Source organism: Primulina tabacum, chromosome 7, assembly GCF_025594145.1.
Source record: "Primulina tabacum isolate GXHZ01 chromosome 7, ASM2559414v2, whole genome shotgun sequence".
Taxonomy (NCBI): Eukaryota; Viridiplantae; Streptophyta; class Magnoliopsida; order Lamiales; family Gesneriaceae; genus Primulina; species Primulina tabacum.
In genome coordinates, this window is record NC_134556.1 from 26,468,876 (window position 1) to 26,483,516 (window position 14,641).

Below are 14,641 nucleotides of genomic sequence, written 5' to 3' on the forward strand. Positions count from 1 at the left end.
GTGATCAAAGATAAAAAAGGAACCGAGAATGTCGTAGCCGATCATTTATCGAGACTAGTAACAGGATCATCTTGTGAAATGACACCAATTAACGATAATTTTCCTGATGAACATCTATTTTCAGTTACTACGACACCTTGGTTTGCTAACAAAGTAAATTTTCTTGTGACAGGAAAAATGCCACCGCAATGGAGTTCTTAAGATAAAAGAAAATTTTTGAATGAGGTAAAAAACTTCTATTGGGATGATCCGTATCTATTCAAGTATTGTCCGGATCAAATTTTTCGACGTTGCATACCCGACAATGAGGTAAGTAGTGTCATTAAATTTTGTCATTCAGAAGCATGCGGAGGACATTTTTCTTCAAAGAAAACGGCTGCAAAAATCTTGCCTTGTGGATTTTATTGGCCCACTTTGTTTAAAGACACCCACGAAATCTGCAAGATCTGTGAAAATTGTCAAAAATTGGGTGCGATTTCAAAAGAAACATGATGCCTTTGAATCCTATCATTGAAATTGAAATCTTTGACTGTTGGGGAATTGATTTTATGGGACCTTTTCCACCGTCGTTTGGATACTTGTATATTTTAGTTGCAGTTGATTATGTTTCCAAATGGATAGAGGCAATTCCCTGTCGAAAAAATGATCATAAAATCGTCATCAAATTTTTAAAAGAAAATATTTTTAATAGATTTGGAATTCCTCGAGCCATGATAAGTGATGGGGGAATTCACTTTGTTAATAAACCATTTGCTTCATTAATGAAAAAATATGGTATTACTCATAAAGTAACTACTCCTTATCATCCTCAAACAAATGGACAAGTTGAATTAGGTAATAGGGAGATAAAGCAAATTTTGGAAAAAACTGTTAACTCAAATAGAAAAGATTGGTCTCTGCGACTTAATGATGCACTTTGTGCATATCGAACAACTTTTAAAACACATTGAATATGTCTCCCTATAGATTGGTTTATGGAAAACATTGTCATTTGCCTGTGGAATTGGAACATAAAGCTTATTGGGCGATCAAAACTTTAAATTCAAGCATGGATGATGCCAACAAATTGCGTAAATTGCAACTTAATGAACTTGATGAATTCAGAAATGACGCGTATGAGAATTCAAGGATTTATAAAGCAAAAATCAAATCATTTCATGATAAAACAATTCTAAGAAAATCTTTTGAGATTGGTAAAAAAGTTTTGCTTTATAATTCTCGACTTCACATATTCCCAGGAAAATTACGATCAAGATGGACATGCCCATATGTTGTAAAGCTGTGTATACTTATGGAGCTGTGGATATTGAAAATCCTAAAAATGGTGATATTTTAAAAGTAAATGGACAAAGGCTTAAACCATTTTTAGAAAATGAAATCTTTCAAGAAGAGTTTATTTCCCTTTCTGGTCCTTAAATTTTTATGTTGAATTTAATTTTGTTTGTTTTTATTTCAGGTTTCCTTAGTCTTTTTGTTTTCCCGGTTAAATGGAGGATAACGGTACTCCGTGACTCTCATAGTCGGTTAAATCAGTTTCTCACAATTGCTGATACAAAAATAAAAAAAAAAATCATTTCTTTTCTTTTCAAAATAGATGAAATTCTCTCAAAAATTTGTAAATATTTTCCCTCTGTTTCTGAAAATGTTCTAAGAAAAATTTATGCAGGAAGGTGTGAAAGATTGAGATTGCTAATGCAAAAAGGAATTCCAGAAGATATTCGTCTTGTAATAGAAGCTAAGGTCCGATTAGGAGGAGAAGTTCCACAATCATTGCTCATTCGGTATTTGCCTGGATTAGGAAAAAGCACTTATGCGAAAAAACGAAGGGCCAAAAGTTTAGGGGTTTGTCATAAGTGTGCAAGATGGACTTGTGACAAATGATGCAGATCTTTGGGATGTGTTTCCAATAACAGAAAAGATAAAATTGGTTTCATTAAGAATGGGCTGAGTAAGGAGTCTTTAGATAACATCTTATTGACTCTTGAGACGCATTCTAGTGGACATGTCCATATTGAACTTCTCCGTTTATGGAAACAATTCCAAGATGAGTGTCATAGTCCTGGGAATCCGACTAAAAAAGACCTTGTTTGCCAATTTATAAGAAAATTGGATGGGAAGCATATCCTCGACTCATAGAAGGCGTTGAAGCCGTTTCTGGACGTAAAACCAGAGGAAAATTGTGAGCCACAATCACACTACTGTTTATATGCATGTGTGTCATTATTGTTTTTACTATTTATTCTGTTTACAGCTTTGACCCACAGTTTTGTCATGATAACTTATTACCCCTATAAAATCTCTCATCTTTCTCTCTATTTTCGCAGACAAAAAAAGAAAGTAAAAACATGGCTGGATCCTCTGCACAAACATTGAAAAATATTTGTGTATTTTGTGGGTCGAGTCCTGGAAAAAATGAAGTGTTTGTAGAAGCAGCGAATAATCTTGGAAAGATATTGGCTGAGAGAAAAATTCACTTGGTATATGGGGGAGGTAATATTGGGTTAATGGGATCTGTTTCAACATCTGCTCATCTTGGAGGTAGTCGGTTTTTGGGTATTATTCCTACAGCTTTAGCTGAAGGAAATATTACAGGTGTTACGATTGAGGAGGAATTAAAAGTTTTTTCTATGTATGAAAGAATCACTCAAATGATTGAAAATTCTGATGCTTTTATTGCACTACCAGGTGGTTTGGGTTCATTAGAAGAAATTTTTCACACTGTTTCTTGGGCACAACTTAATATCCATAATAAACCTGTGGGCTTGTTGAATATCAATAATTATTATGACAGTTTGTTGACATTTCTTGATAAAGCTGTGGAACAAAATTTCATTTCAGAAAATTCACGACGGATGCTCATCTGTGCTTCGACTGCCGACCAATTAATTGATGATTTGGAAGCTTTTGTTCATAAGCCTGATCCGATGATAACAAAGATCAATTGGTCGCAATCAAGCAGTAAGAAAAGGAAGTTGGATCATTGATTCAAAAGTTGTGGATTGATTTGCGTTTGTTTCAGTTTGTTATCTTCAATAAAATCAGGTGATATCTCTTTCATTATGTACTCTTTATTAATAGTTATTTTGACATTAGGGACAATGTCATATTCTGATTGGGGGAAGAACAAACTTAAAAAAAAATTAAAAAAAAATTAAAAAAAATTAAAAAAATATATATATTATTTTAAAATAAAATCATGTTTATTGTTTGTATCTTAGTAATTTTTGCAAAAATGTCATACATTACATGTTTGAAAGATTTAAATTAGAACATGCATTAATCTATTTAAGAATGTTTAAATTTTTATTTGAAAAAAAAATCAATTTTAATATTCTGATCAATATAAAAATATGATTTATGAAATCTTTTTGATGATTAACCATTGTGATAAAATAAGGTATTAAAGTATATGGCCCAAGATATACCTTATAAGAGTGCCTAAAATTTTAAACTCACACATATTTTGTGAGTGAGTGGGGAGGACTGAGAAAATAGCCTTCGAGCCTTTATTGATCATGAGAGAGACTATCTATTGTTTAGATCTTGAGTTCTTATTTTGAAAAAAATATGATATTTCCTGAAAAAAAAGGAGAAAAATACAAAAAGAAAGATATTGAAGATCTATGTAATTTTTAAGTTATATGCTACGACCCATATATCTCTCATAAAAAAAAAGAGAGAAATTTATTGTACAAATTAAATAAATATGTGGTCAAGAAACATAAACTTAGTCTGATTCCATGTTGTTATGAAAAAAAAAATAACAGGAAAAAATATATAATAAGAACAACTAGATTTTGAATCAATGGATTTTCTATCTTTTGATTAGTTTGGCTCGTTTGTCTGTCTGCATTCTGTAAACCATTTTTCTGAGCACTTATCTGTATTCCAACTCCATGAGAGAAATCGTTGCCATAAATTGAAACATTTATTAACCTGTGAGGATATGGAGTTGAGACTCTTACTAGGAATTTCTGAAGGTCGTGTACATTTAACTACCTGAAATAAGCTTTGAATTGATCATCTCAAATTATTTCATAAATTATAATTATGATGATCTTGATATAACTTTGACAGTTTTCAAATTTAATTTAAACACTTAGATAGTTTTGATTTCATTTCTATTTAAATTAATCAATATGTTTTGTATTGCTATTAACGCTTAAATTGCTCGGGACTAGCAATAAGCTGGTTGGGAGGTTTGATAAACATAAAAATTGTACATTAATTAAATGTTTTATAATATAAATATATAGTTTTTGTTTTATTAAATGTTTAAATATTATATGTTTTATAATAAATTGTATAAAATATAAGTTGTTGTGTAATTACAAGTTTTTACTATTTTTTACAAGTTCGATAAAACAAGAATAAACTTGGCGTTGAAAATGGGATTAAGATGATTCTTGGACGTGTAGAAAGTTGATGTTAATATCTATAATATTGGTGGCAAGCATGAGATAAAAATCCTCTCACAATTGGGATCAAATTAAGTAACAAATAAAGTTACCCAATGAGTGACAGTTTTACCATGCTCTAGTATTTTGACCATATCTCTCAAATTACTTGGTCAAATGGTCTGAAACAAATACCACAACTAGACAACTCAATTATCCACATGTTTCTTTTTATGTGAAGAAGCAAATTCGGAGAAGAAGATTTTCAAAAGTGATGTGTAATATAATATAATATCTTGGAATACCAATGAAGACTTATGTGTAAAAAAATAATATTTTATTTGTGGTTGTCTCCCCAAATTTGGCTATAAATAGGGGTGCATTGTAATGTATTGAGATACCCCTCATTCTATGAACAAACCTTTGAGTTCATAATATTTCTCTCTATATTTTTCCTTTATTCTTCATTTAAATATAATTAGCATGTTAATTTCATATTCAAAGTTTTACACTTTGAATAATGAATAGCTAACTTCCTAAAGTTGAGATGAAAAGGTGAAACTCTTGGCATGATAATAAGGTTACTAAAAGGTAAGAATCTATGTTTTATATTATTTCATCATTATTTATTGTTTATGTTATATTTATTTCTTTAAGAATTTTTATACCCTACTTATAAGTGGGAGTTTTGATTTATTGTTGCTATATGTTACACTAAATTCTTGGAACCATTTAAATGTTAGTTTGTTATTACCAACCATTTAAAGTGGGAACCTTGATTTACTATATATAAATATATCATAATATTAATTTCTTGGTATCATTTAAATGTTAGTTTGGTTTTACCAACCATTTAAAGTGGGAACCTTGATTTAGTGTTTACAAATATATATATAGCACAATAAATACTTGACAACATTTATAAGTTTTTGTATATATTATATACTTATAAGATAATAATATATAACATAATATAAATATGATTATTTAATATATTGGAACCATTTTATTAAGTGGATTTCAATAATGTTCGTTAATGTTAACTTTATTAAAATACCAAGAGTGGATCCTTTAATCTCAACTACTTAATTAAAATTTGAACAATTAAAAATTACCAATTAAAGGTTCAAACAACTAAAAAACAAGAACAAAAACAAAAAGACATTGTAGTGGACTTGTAATTACCTTAGCTTCCTCGTGGATACGATATTCGAACTCATCGAATTATACTACTTGTGGACAACCTGCTCTTGGGAGTGCAACAATCAAAGTCGCAACAAGTTTTTGGCGCCGCTGCCGGGGAAGTATAATTTAATTTGAAGTCTATTTAATTTTGTTTATAGTTTATTTTTCTTTATTTGAATTTTTATTGCTTTTGTGTGTTTTTATTCTTTTGCATTTGAATTTGCATGAGCATTTGGTCACGTACACTTAGTGGTCGACTCATTCTAAATAACCATTTATTTTTACAAAACATGGCGGATGAACCCATCCAAGAAAAATGAAGATGAAATTCAATCTCAACATGATCATGATAAACGAAGTTGAGGCACTTGAATTGAAAAAAAAAAAGGTTAATTAAAAGCTATTCAAGAAATTGCGTGTCACATCTGTGATACAAGTGATCATTCTACAAAAGATTGTCCCACATTGCCCTCTTTTAAAGATTGTCTACATGAACAAGTCAATGTTTTGAACAATTTCAAAAGGCCAAATTTTGAACCATTTTCTCAAAATTACAATCCAGGTTAGCGAAATCATCCAAATTTTAGTTGGAGGAATGATAATGCTGCACAATTTTCACAACCACATTTCCAAAATCAACAAAATTTTCAAAATTATGCACCTTATGTTCCTCCACCTAAAAGAAATTTGGAACATACATTGAATTCTTTCATTGCAAAGCAAGAGTCTATCAATACTCAAACTGCTCAAAGCATGACAGATTTGAAAGATACTCTTGCTAAATTTGCATCTGCACTTAATGTTCATGAAAAAGGTAAATTTTCTTCACAACCTCTGCCTAATCCCAAGGATCATCATTCACAAACTGAAACTTCCGGAACTCAACCGATGGATCAGGTAAAATCTGTTATTACCCTTCGAAGTGGTAAGGTTGTGGAAAAATCCATTCTTGAACCTTGTGAAGATGATGATAAATCAACTCCAAAGGGTAAGGAAGTGGAACCCATAACTTGCGAAGAGGAGATTCAACAGACAGTGTCACCACCATTCCCTCATGCATTGAAAAATACAAAAAAATCAAATTTGAATTCTGATATATATGATATTTTTAAACAAGTAAAAGTTAAAATTTCCTTTATTAGATGCAATAAAACAGGTACCATCATATGCCAAATTTTTGAAAGACTTGTGAACTGTGAAAAGAAAATTGAATGTGAAAAAGAAAGCATTTTTAGCCGAACAAGTAAGTGCAATCATTCAAAATAATAATACTTTGAAATACAAAGACCCTGGTTGTCCTACTATTTCATATATTATTGGAGAACGAAAGATTAAAAAATCCTTGCTTGATCTTGGAGCTAGTGTGAATTTACTTCCATATTCAGTTTATCAAGAACTCAATCTAGGCGAGTTAAAACCTACTTCGGTAACACTTTTACTTGCCGATAGATCTGTTAAGGTGCCAAGAGGTATGGTAGAAGACGTATTGGTTCAAGTTGATAACTTTGTATATCCTGTCGATTTCATAGTTTTAGATACGCAACCTATCGAAGCTTGTAATGCAATTCCTGTAATTCTGGGACGTCCATTTTTAGCAACTTCTAATGCTCTTATAAATTGCAGGAATGGAATAATGAAGTTTTCATTTGGTAACATGACCTTGGAGCTCAATGTTTTTAATCTTTGTAAGCAACCACATGACAAAGGAGATGAAAGTGAAGATGAAAATCTTATTGAAACTCTTGTGGAAGAAAACATTCAAGAAGGGAGTACTCGTGATCAATTAGATATTTGTTCAATTGAAACTGTTAAAGAAAATATTGAAATTGATCTTGATGATTTTATCAGGTATCACTCGTTACCAAGATCAGAGAAAGAATTTGATGCAAAATATGAGAACAAAGACGAACCACCCATATTGGAGTTAAAACCCTTGCCAGAAGAATTGAAGTATGCATTTCTTGGAGAAGATGAAACATATCCGGTGGTAATTTCTTCCAAACTAGAAAGTGATCAAGAAGGTAAATTAGTTGATATGCTTAAAAGACATAAAAATGCAATTGGTTGGACATTAAAAGATCTCAAGGGCATTAATCCACTAATTTGCACACACAAAATTCATTTAGAAGAAAATGCTAAAACATCTCAACAACCACAAAGGAGATTAAATCCACACATGAAAGATGTTGTGAAAACTGAAGTTCTCAAACTACTTGATGTTGGGATTATCTACCCTATTTCTGATAGTAAGTGGGTAAGCCCAACACAAGTAGTTCCAAAAAATTCTGGCATCACAGTGATAAAAAATGAAAAACGTGAATTGTTAACAAGTCGAGTCCCATCTAGTTGGCGGATGTGTATTGATTATAGAAAATTAAATGACGCCACTAGAAAAGATCATTTTCCATTACCATTTTTGGATCAAATTTTAGAAAGAGTAGCAGGTCATCCATACTACTGTTTTCTTGATGGATATTCAGGTTATTATCAAATTCCCATTGCACTCGAAGATCAAGATAAAACTACATTCACATGTCCTTTTGGAACATTTGCATTTAGAAGGATGCCATTTGGATTATGCAATGCCCCAGCAACATTTCAAAGATGTATGCTAAGCATTTTTTGCGACATGGTTGAAAATTTTTTGGAAATTTTCATGGATGATTTAACTGTCTTTGTGAATACATTTGATAATTGTCTTGAAAATTTGGAAAAAGTTTTAAAAAGATGCGAGGAAAAAGGTCTTATTTTAAATTGGGAAAAATATCGTTACATGATTACTTCTGGAATTGTTTTGGGACATGTCGTGTCATCTCATGGAATTGAAGTTGATAAAGCAAAAGTTGATGTCATTGCCAATTTACCCCCTCCAAAAACCATTAAAGAAATTCGCTCATTTTTGGGACATGCTGGATTTTATAGGAGGTTTATAAAGGACTTTAGTTTAATCTCTAAACCCATTTGTAACCTCTTAACAAAAGACACTGCATTTGAGTGGACTCAAGAATGTCAAAATGCTTTTGATAAAATCATTCGACATTTAACATCAGCTCCTATCATGCAACCTCCTGATTGGTCTTTACCATTTGAAATCATGTGCGATGAGAGTGATTATGCAGTCGGTGCAGTACTTCAGTTACTACGACACCTTGGTTTGCTAACAAAGTAAATTTTCTTGTGACAGGAAAAATGCCACCGCAATGGAGTTCTTAAGATAAAAGAAAATTTTTGAATGAGGTAAAAAACTTCTATTGGGATGATCCGTATCTATTCAAGTATTGTCCGGATCAAATTTTTCGACGTTGCATACCCGACAATGAGGTAAGTAGTGTCATTAAATTTTGTCATTCAGAAGCATGCGGAGGACATTTTTCTTCAAAGAAAACGGCTGCAAAAATCTTGCCTTGTGGATTTTATTGGCCCACTTTGTTTAAAGACACCCACGAAATCTGCAAGATCTGTGAAAATTGTCAAAAATTGGGTGCGATTTCAAAAAGAAACATGATGCCTTTGAATCCTATCATTGAAATTGAAATCTTTGACTGTTGGGGAATTGATTTTATGGGACCTTTTCCACCGTCGTTTGGATACTTGTATATTTTAGTTGCAGTTGATTATGTTTCCAAATGGATAGAGGCAATTCCCTGTCGAAAAAATGATCATAAAATCGTCATAAAATTTTTAAAAGAAAATATTTTTAATAGATTTGGAATTCCTCGAGCCATGATAAGTGATGGGGGAACTCACTTTGTTAATAAACCATTTGCTTAATTAATGAAAAAATATGGTATTACTCATAAAGTAACTACTCCTTATCATCCTCAAACAAATGGACAAGTTGAATTAGCTAATAGGGAGATAAAGCAAATTTTGGAAAAAACTGTTAACTCAAATAGAAAAGATTGGTCTCTGCGACTTAATGATGCACTTTGGGCATATCGAACAGCTTTTAAAACATCATTGAATATGTCTCCATATAGGTTGGTTTATGGAAAACATTGTCATTTGCCTGTGGAATTGGAACATAAAGCTTATTGGGCGATCAAAACTTTAAATTCAAGCATGGATGATGCCAACAAATTGCGTAAATTGCAACTTTATGAACTTGATGAACTCAGAAATGACGCGTATGAGAATTCAAGGATTTATAAAGCAAAAATCAAATCATTTCATGATAAAACAATTCTAAGAAAATCTTTTGAGATTGGTAAAAAAGTTTTGCTTTATAATTCTCGACTTCACATATTCCCAGGAAAATTACGATCAAGATGGACAGGCCCATATGTTGTAAAGCATGTGTATATTTATGGAGCTGTGGATATTGAAAATCCTAAAAATGGTGATATTTTTAAAGTAAATGGACAAAGGCTTAAACCATTTTTAGAAAATGAAATCTTTCAAGAAGAGTTTATTTCCCTTTCTGGTCCTTAAATTTTTATGTTGAATTTAATTTTGTTTGTTTTTATTTCAGGTTTCCTTAATCTGTTTGTTTTTCCGGTTAAATGGAGGATAACAGTACTCCGTGACTCTCATAGTCGGTTAAATTAGTTTCTCACAATTGCTGATACAAAAATAAAAAAAAAATCATTTCTTTTCTTTTCAAAATGGATGAAATTCTCTCAAAAATTTGTAAATATTTTCCCTCTTTTTCTGAAAACGTTCTAAGAAAAATTTATGCAGGAAGGTGTGAAAGATTGAGATTGCTAATGCAAAAAGGAATTCCAGAAGATATTCGTCTTGTAATAGAAGCTAAGGTCCGATTAGGGGGAGAAGTTCCACAATCATTGCTCATTCGGTATTTGCCTGGATTAGGAAAAAGCACTTATGCGAAAAAACGAAGGGCCAAAAGTTTAGGGGTTTGTCATAAGTGTGCAAGATGGACTTGTGACAAATGATGCAGATCTTTGGGATGTGTTTCCAATAACAGAGAAGATAAAATTGGTTTCATTAAGAATGGGCTGAGTAAGGAGTCTTTAGATAACATCTTATTGACTCTTGAGACGCATTCTAGTGGACATGTCCATATTGAACTTCTCCGTTTATGGAAACAATTCCAAGATGAGTGTCATAGTCTTGGGAATCCGACTAAAAAAGACCTTGTTTGCCAATTTATAAGAAAATTGGATGGGAAGCATATCCTCGACTCATAGAAGGCGTTGAAGCCGTTTCTGGACGTAAAACCAGAGGAAAATTGTGAGCCACAATCACACTACTGTTTATATGCATGTGTGTCATTATTGTTTTTACTATTTATTCTGTTTACAGCTTTGACCCATAGTTTTGTCATGATAACATATTACCCCTATAAAATCTCTCATCTTTCTCTCTATTTTCGCAGACAAAAAAAGAAAGTAAAAACATGGCTGGATACTCTGCACAAACATTGAAAAATATTTGTGTATTTTGTGGGTCGAGTCCTGGAAAAAATGAAGTGTTTGTAGAAGCAGCGAATAATCTTGGAAAGATATTGGCTGAGAGAAAAATTCACTTGGTATATGGGGGAGGTAATATTGGGTTAATGGGATCTGTTTCAACATCTGCTCATCTTGGAGGTAGTCAGGTTTTGGGTATTATTCCGACAGCTTTAGCTGAAGGAAATATTACAGGTGTTACGATTGGGGAGGAATTAAAAGTTTTTTCTATGTATTAAAGAATCACTCAAATGATTGAAAATTCTGATGCTTTTATCGCACTACCAGGTGGTTTTGGTACATTAGAAGAAATTTTTCACACTGTTTTTTGGGATAACATCTTATTGACTCTTGAGACGCATTCTACTGGACATGTGCATATTGAACTTCTCTGTTTATGGAAACAATTCCAAGATGAGCGTCATAGTCTTGGGAATTCGACTAAAAAAGACCCTGTTTGCCAATTTATAAGAAAATTGGATGGGAAGCATATCCTCGACTCATAGAAGGCGTTGAAGCCGTTTCTGGATGTAAAACCAGAGGAAAATTGTGAGCCACAATCACACTACTGTTTATATGCATGTGTGTCATTATTGTTTTTACTATTTATTCTGTTTACAGATTTGACCCATAGTTTTGTCATGATAACATATTACCCCTATAAAATCTCTCATCTTTCTCTCTATTTTCGCAGACAAAAAAAGAAAGTAAAAACATGGCTGGATCCTCTGCACAAACATTGAAAAATATTTGTGTATTTTGTGGGTCGAGTCCTGGAAAAAATGAAGTGTTTGTAGAAGCAGCGAATAATCTTGAAAAGATATTGGCTGAGAGAAAAATTCACTTGGTATATGAGGGAGGTAATATTGGGTTAATGAGATCTGTTTCAACATCTGCTCATCTTGGAGGTAGTCAGGTTTTGTGTATTATTCCTACAGCTTTAGCTGAAGGAAATATTACAGGTGTTACGATTGGGGAGGAATTAAAAGTTTTTTCTATGTATGAAAGAATCACTCAAATGATTGAAAATTCTGATGCTTTTATCGCACTACCAGGTGGTTTTGGTACATTAGAAGAAATTTTTCACACTGTTTCTTGGGCACTACTTAATATCCATAACAAACCTGTGGGCTTGTTGAATATCAATAATTATTATGACAGTTTGTTTACATTTCTTGATAAAGCTGCGAAACAGAATTTCATTTCAGAAAATTCACGACGGATGCTCATCTTTGCTTCGACTGCCGACCAATTAATTGATGATTTGGAAGCTTTTGTTCATAAGCCTGATCCGATGATAACAAAGATCAATTGGTCGCAATCAAGGAGTAAGAAAAGGAAGTTGGATCATTGATTCAAAAGTCGTGGATTGGTTTGCGTTTGTTTCAGTTTGTTATCTTCAATAAAATTCCAGGTGATATCTCTTTCATTATGTACTCTTTATTAAAAGTTATTTTGACATTAGGGACAATGTCTTATTCTGATTGGGGAGAGAACAAACTAAAAAATAAAAATTAAAAAAAATAAAAAAAATATATATTATTTTAAAATAAAATCATGTTTATTGTTTGCATCTTAGTAATTTTTGCAAAAATGTCATACATTACATGTTTGAAAGATTTAAATTAGAACATGCATTAATCTATTTAAGAAAGTTTAAATTTTTATTTGAAAAAAAAAGTCAATTCTAAAATTATGATCAATATAAAAATATTATTTATGAAATCTTTTTGAGTGATTAACCATTGTGATAAAATCAGGTATTAAAGTATATGGCCCAAGATATACTTTATAAGAGTGTCTAAAATTTTAAACTCACACATATTTTGTGAGTGAGTGGAGAGGACTGAGAAAATAGCCTTCGAGCCTTTATTCATCATGAGAGAGACTATCTATTGTTTAGATCTTGAGTTCTTATTTTGAAAAAAAAAATGATATTTCCTGAAAAAAAAGGAGAAAAATACAAAAAGAAAGATATTGAAGATCTATGTAATTTTTAAGTTATATTCTACGACCCATATATCTCTCATAAAAAAAAAGAGAAATTTATTGTACAAATTAAATAAATATGTGGTCAAGAAGCATAAACTTAGTCTGATTCCATGTTGTTATGAAAAAAAAATAACAGGAAAAAATATATAATAAGAACAACTAGATTTTGAATCAATGGATTTTTTATCTTTTGATTAGTTTGGCTCGTTTGTCTGTCTGCATTCTGTAAACCATTTTTCTGAGCATTTATCTGTATTCCAACTCCATGAGAGAAATCGTTGCCATAAATTGAAACATTTATTAACCTGTGAGGATATGGAGTTGAGACTCTTACTAGGAATTTCTGAAGGCCGTGTACATTTAACTACCTGAAATAAGCTTTGAACTGATCATCTCAAATTATTTCATAAATTATAATTATGATGATCTTGATATAACTTTGACAGTTTTCAAATTTAATTTAAACACTTAGATAGTTTTGATTACATTTCTATTTAAATTAATCAATATATTTTGTATTGCTATTAACGCTTAAATTGCTAGGGACTAGCAATAAGCTGGTTGGGAGGTGTGATAAACATAAAAATTGTACATTAATTAAATGTTTTATAATATAAATATATAATTTTTGTTTTATTAAATGTTTAAATATTATATGTTTTATAATAAATTGTATAAAATATAAGTTGTTGTGTAATTACAAGTTTTTACTATTTTTTACAGGTTCGATAAAACAAGAATAAACTTGGCGTTGAAAATGGGATTAAGATGATTCTTGGACGTGTAAAAAGTTGATGTTAATATCTATAATATTGGTGGCAAGCATGAGATAAAAATCCTCTCACAATTGGGATCAAATTAAGCAACAAATAAAGTTACCAAATGAGTGGCAGTTTTACCCTGCTCTAGTATTTTGACCATATCTCTCAAATTACTTGGTCAAATGGTCTGAAAAAAATACCACAACTAGACAACTCAATTATCCACATGTTTCTTTTTATGTGAAGAAGCAAATTCGGAGAAGAAGATTTTCAAAAGTGATGTGTAATATAATATAATATCTTGGAATACCAATGAAGACTTATGTGTAAAAAATAATATTTTATTTGTGGTTGTCTCCCCAAATTTGGCTATAAATAGGGGTGCATTGTAATGTATTGAGATATCCCTCATTCTATGAACAAACCTTTGAGTTCATAATATTTCTCTCTATATTTTTCCTTTATTTCTTCATTTAAATATAATTAGCATGTTAATTTCATATTCAAAGTTTTACACTTTGAATAATGAATAGCTAACTTCCTAAAGTTGAGATGAAAAGGTGAAACTCTTAGCATGATAATAAGGTTACTAAAAGGTAAGAATCTATTTTTTATATTATTTAATCATTATTTATTGTTTATGTTAAATTTATTTCTTTAAGCATTTTTATACCCTACTTATAAATGGGAGTTTTGATTTATTGTTGTTATATGTTACACTAAATTCTTGGAACCATTTAAATGTTAGTTTGGTATTACCAACCATTTAAAGTGGGAACCTTGATTTACTATATATAAATATATCATAATATTAATTTCTTGGTACCATTTAAATGTTAGTTTGGTTTTACCAACCATTTAAAGTGGGAACCTTGATTTAGTGTTTACAAATATA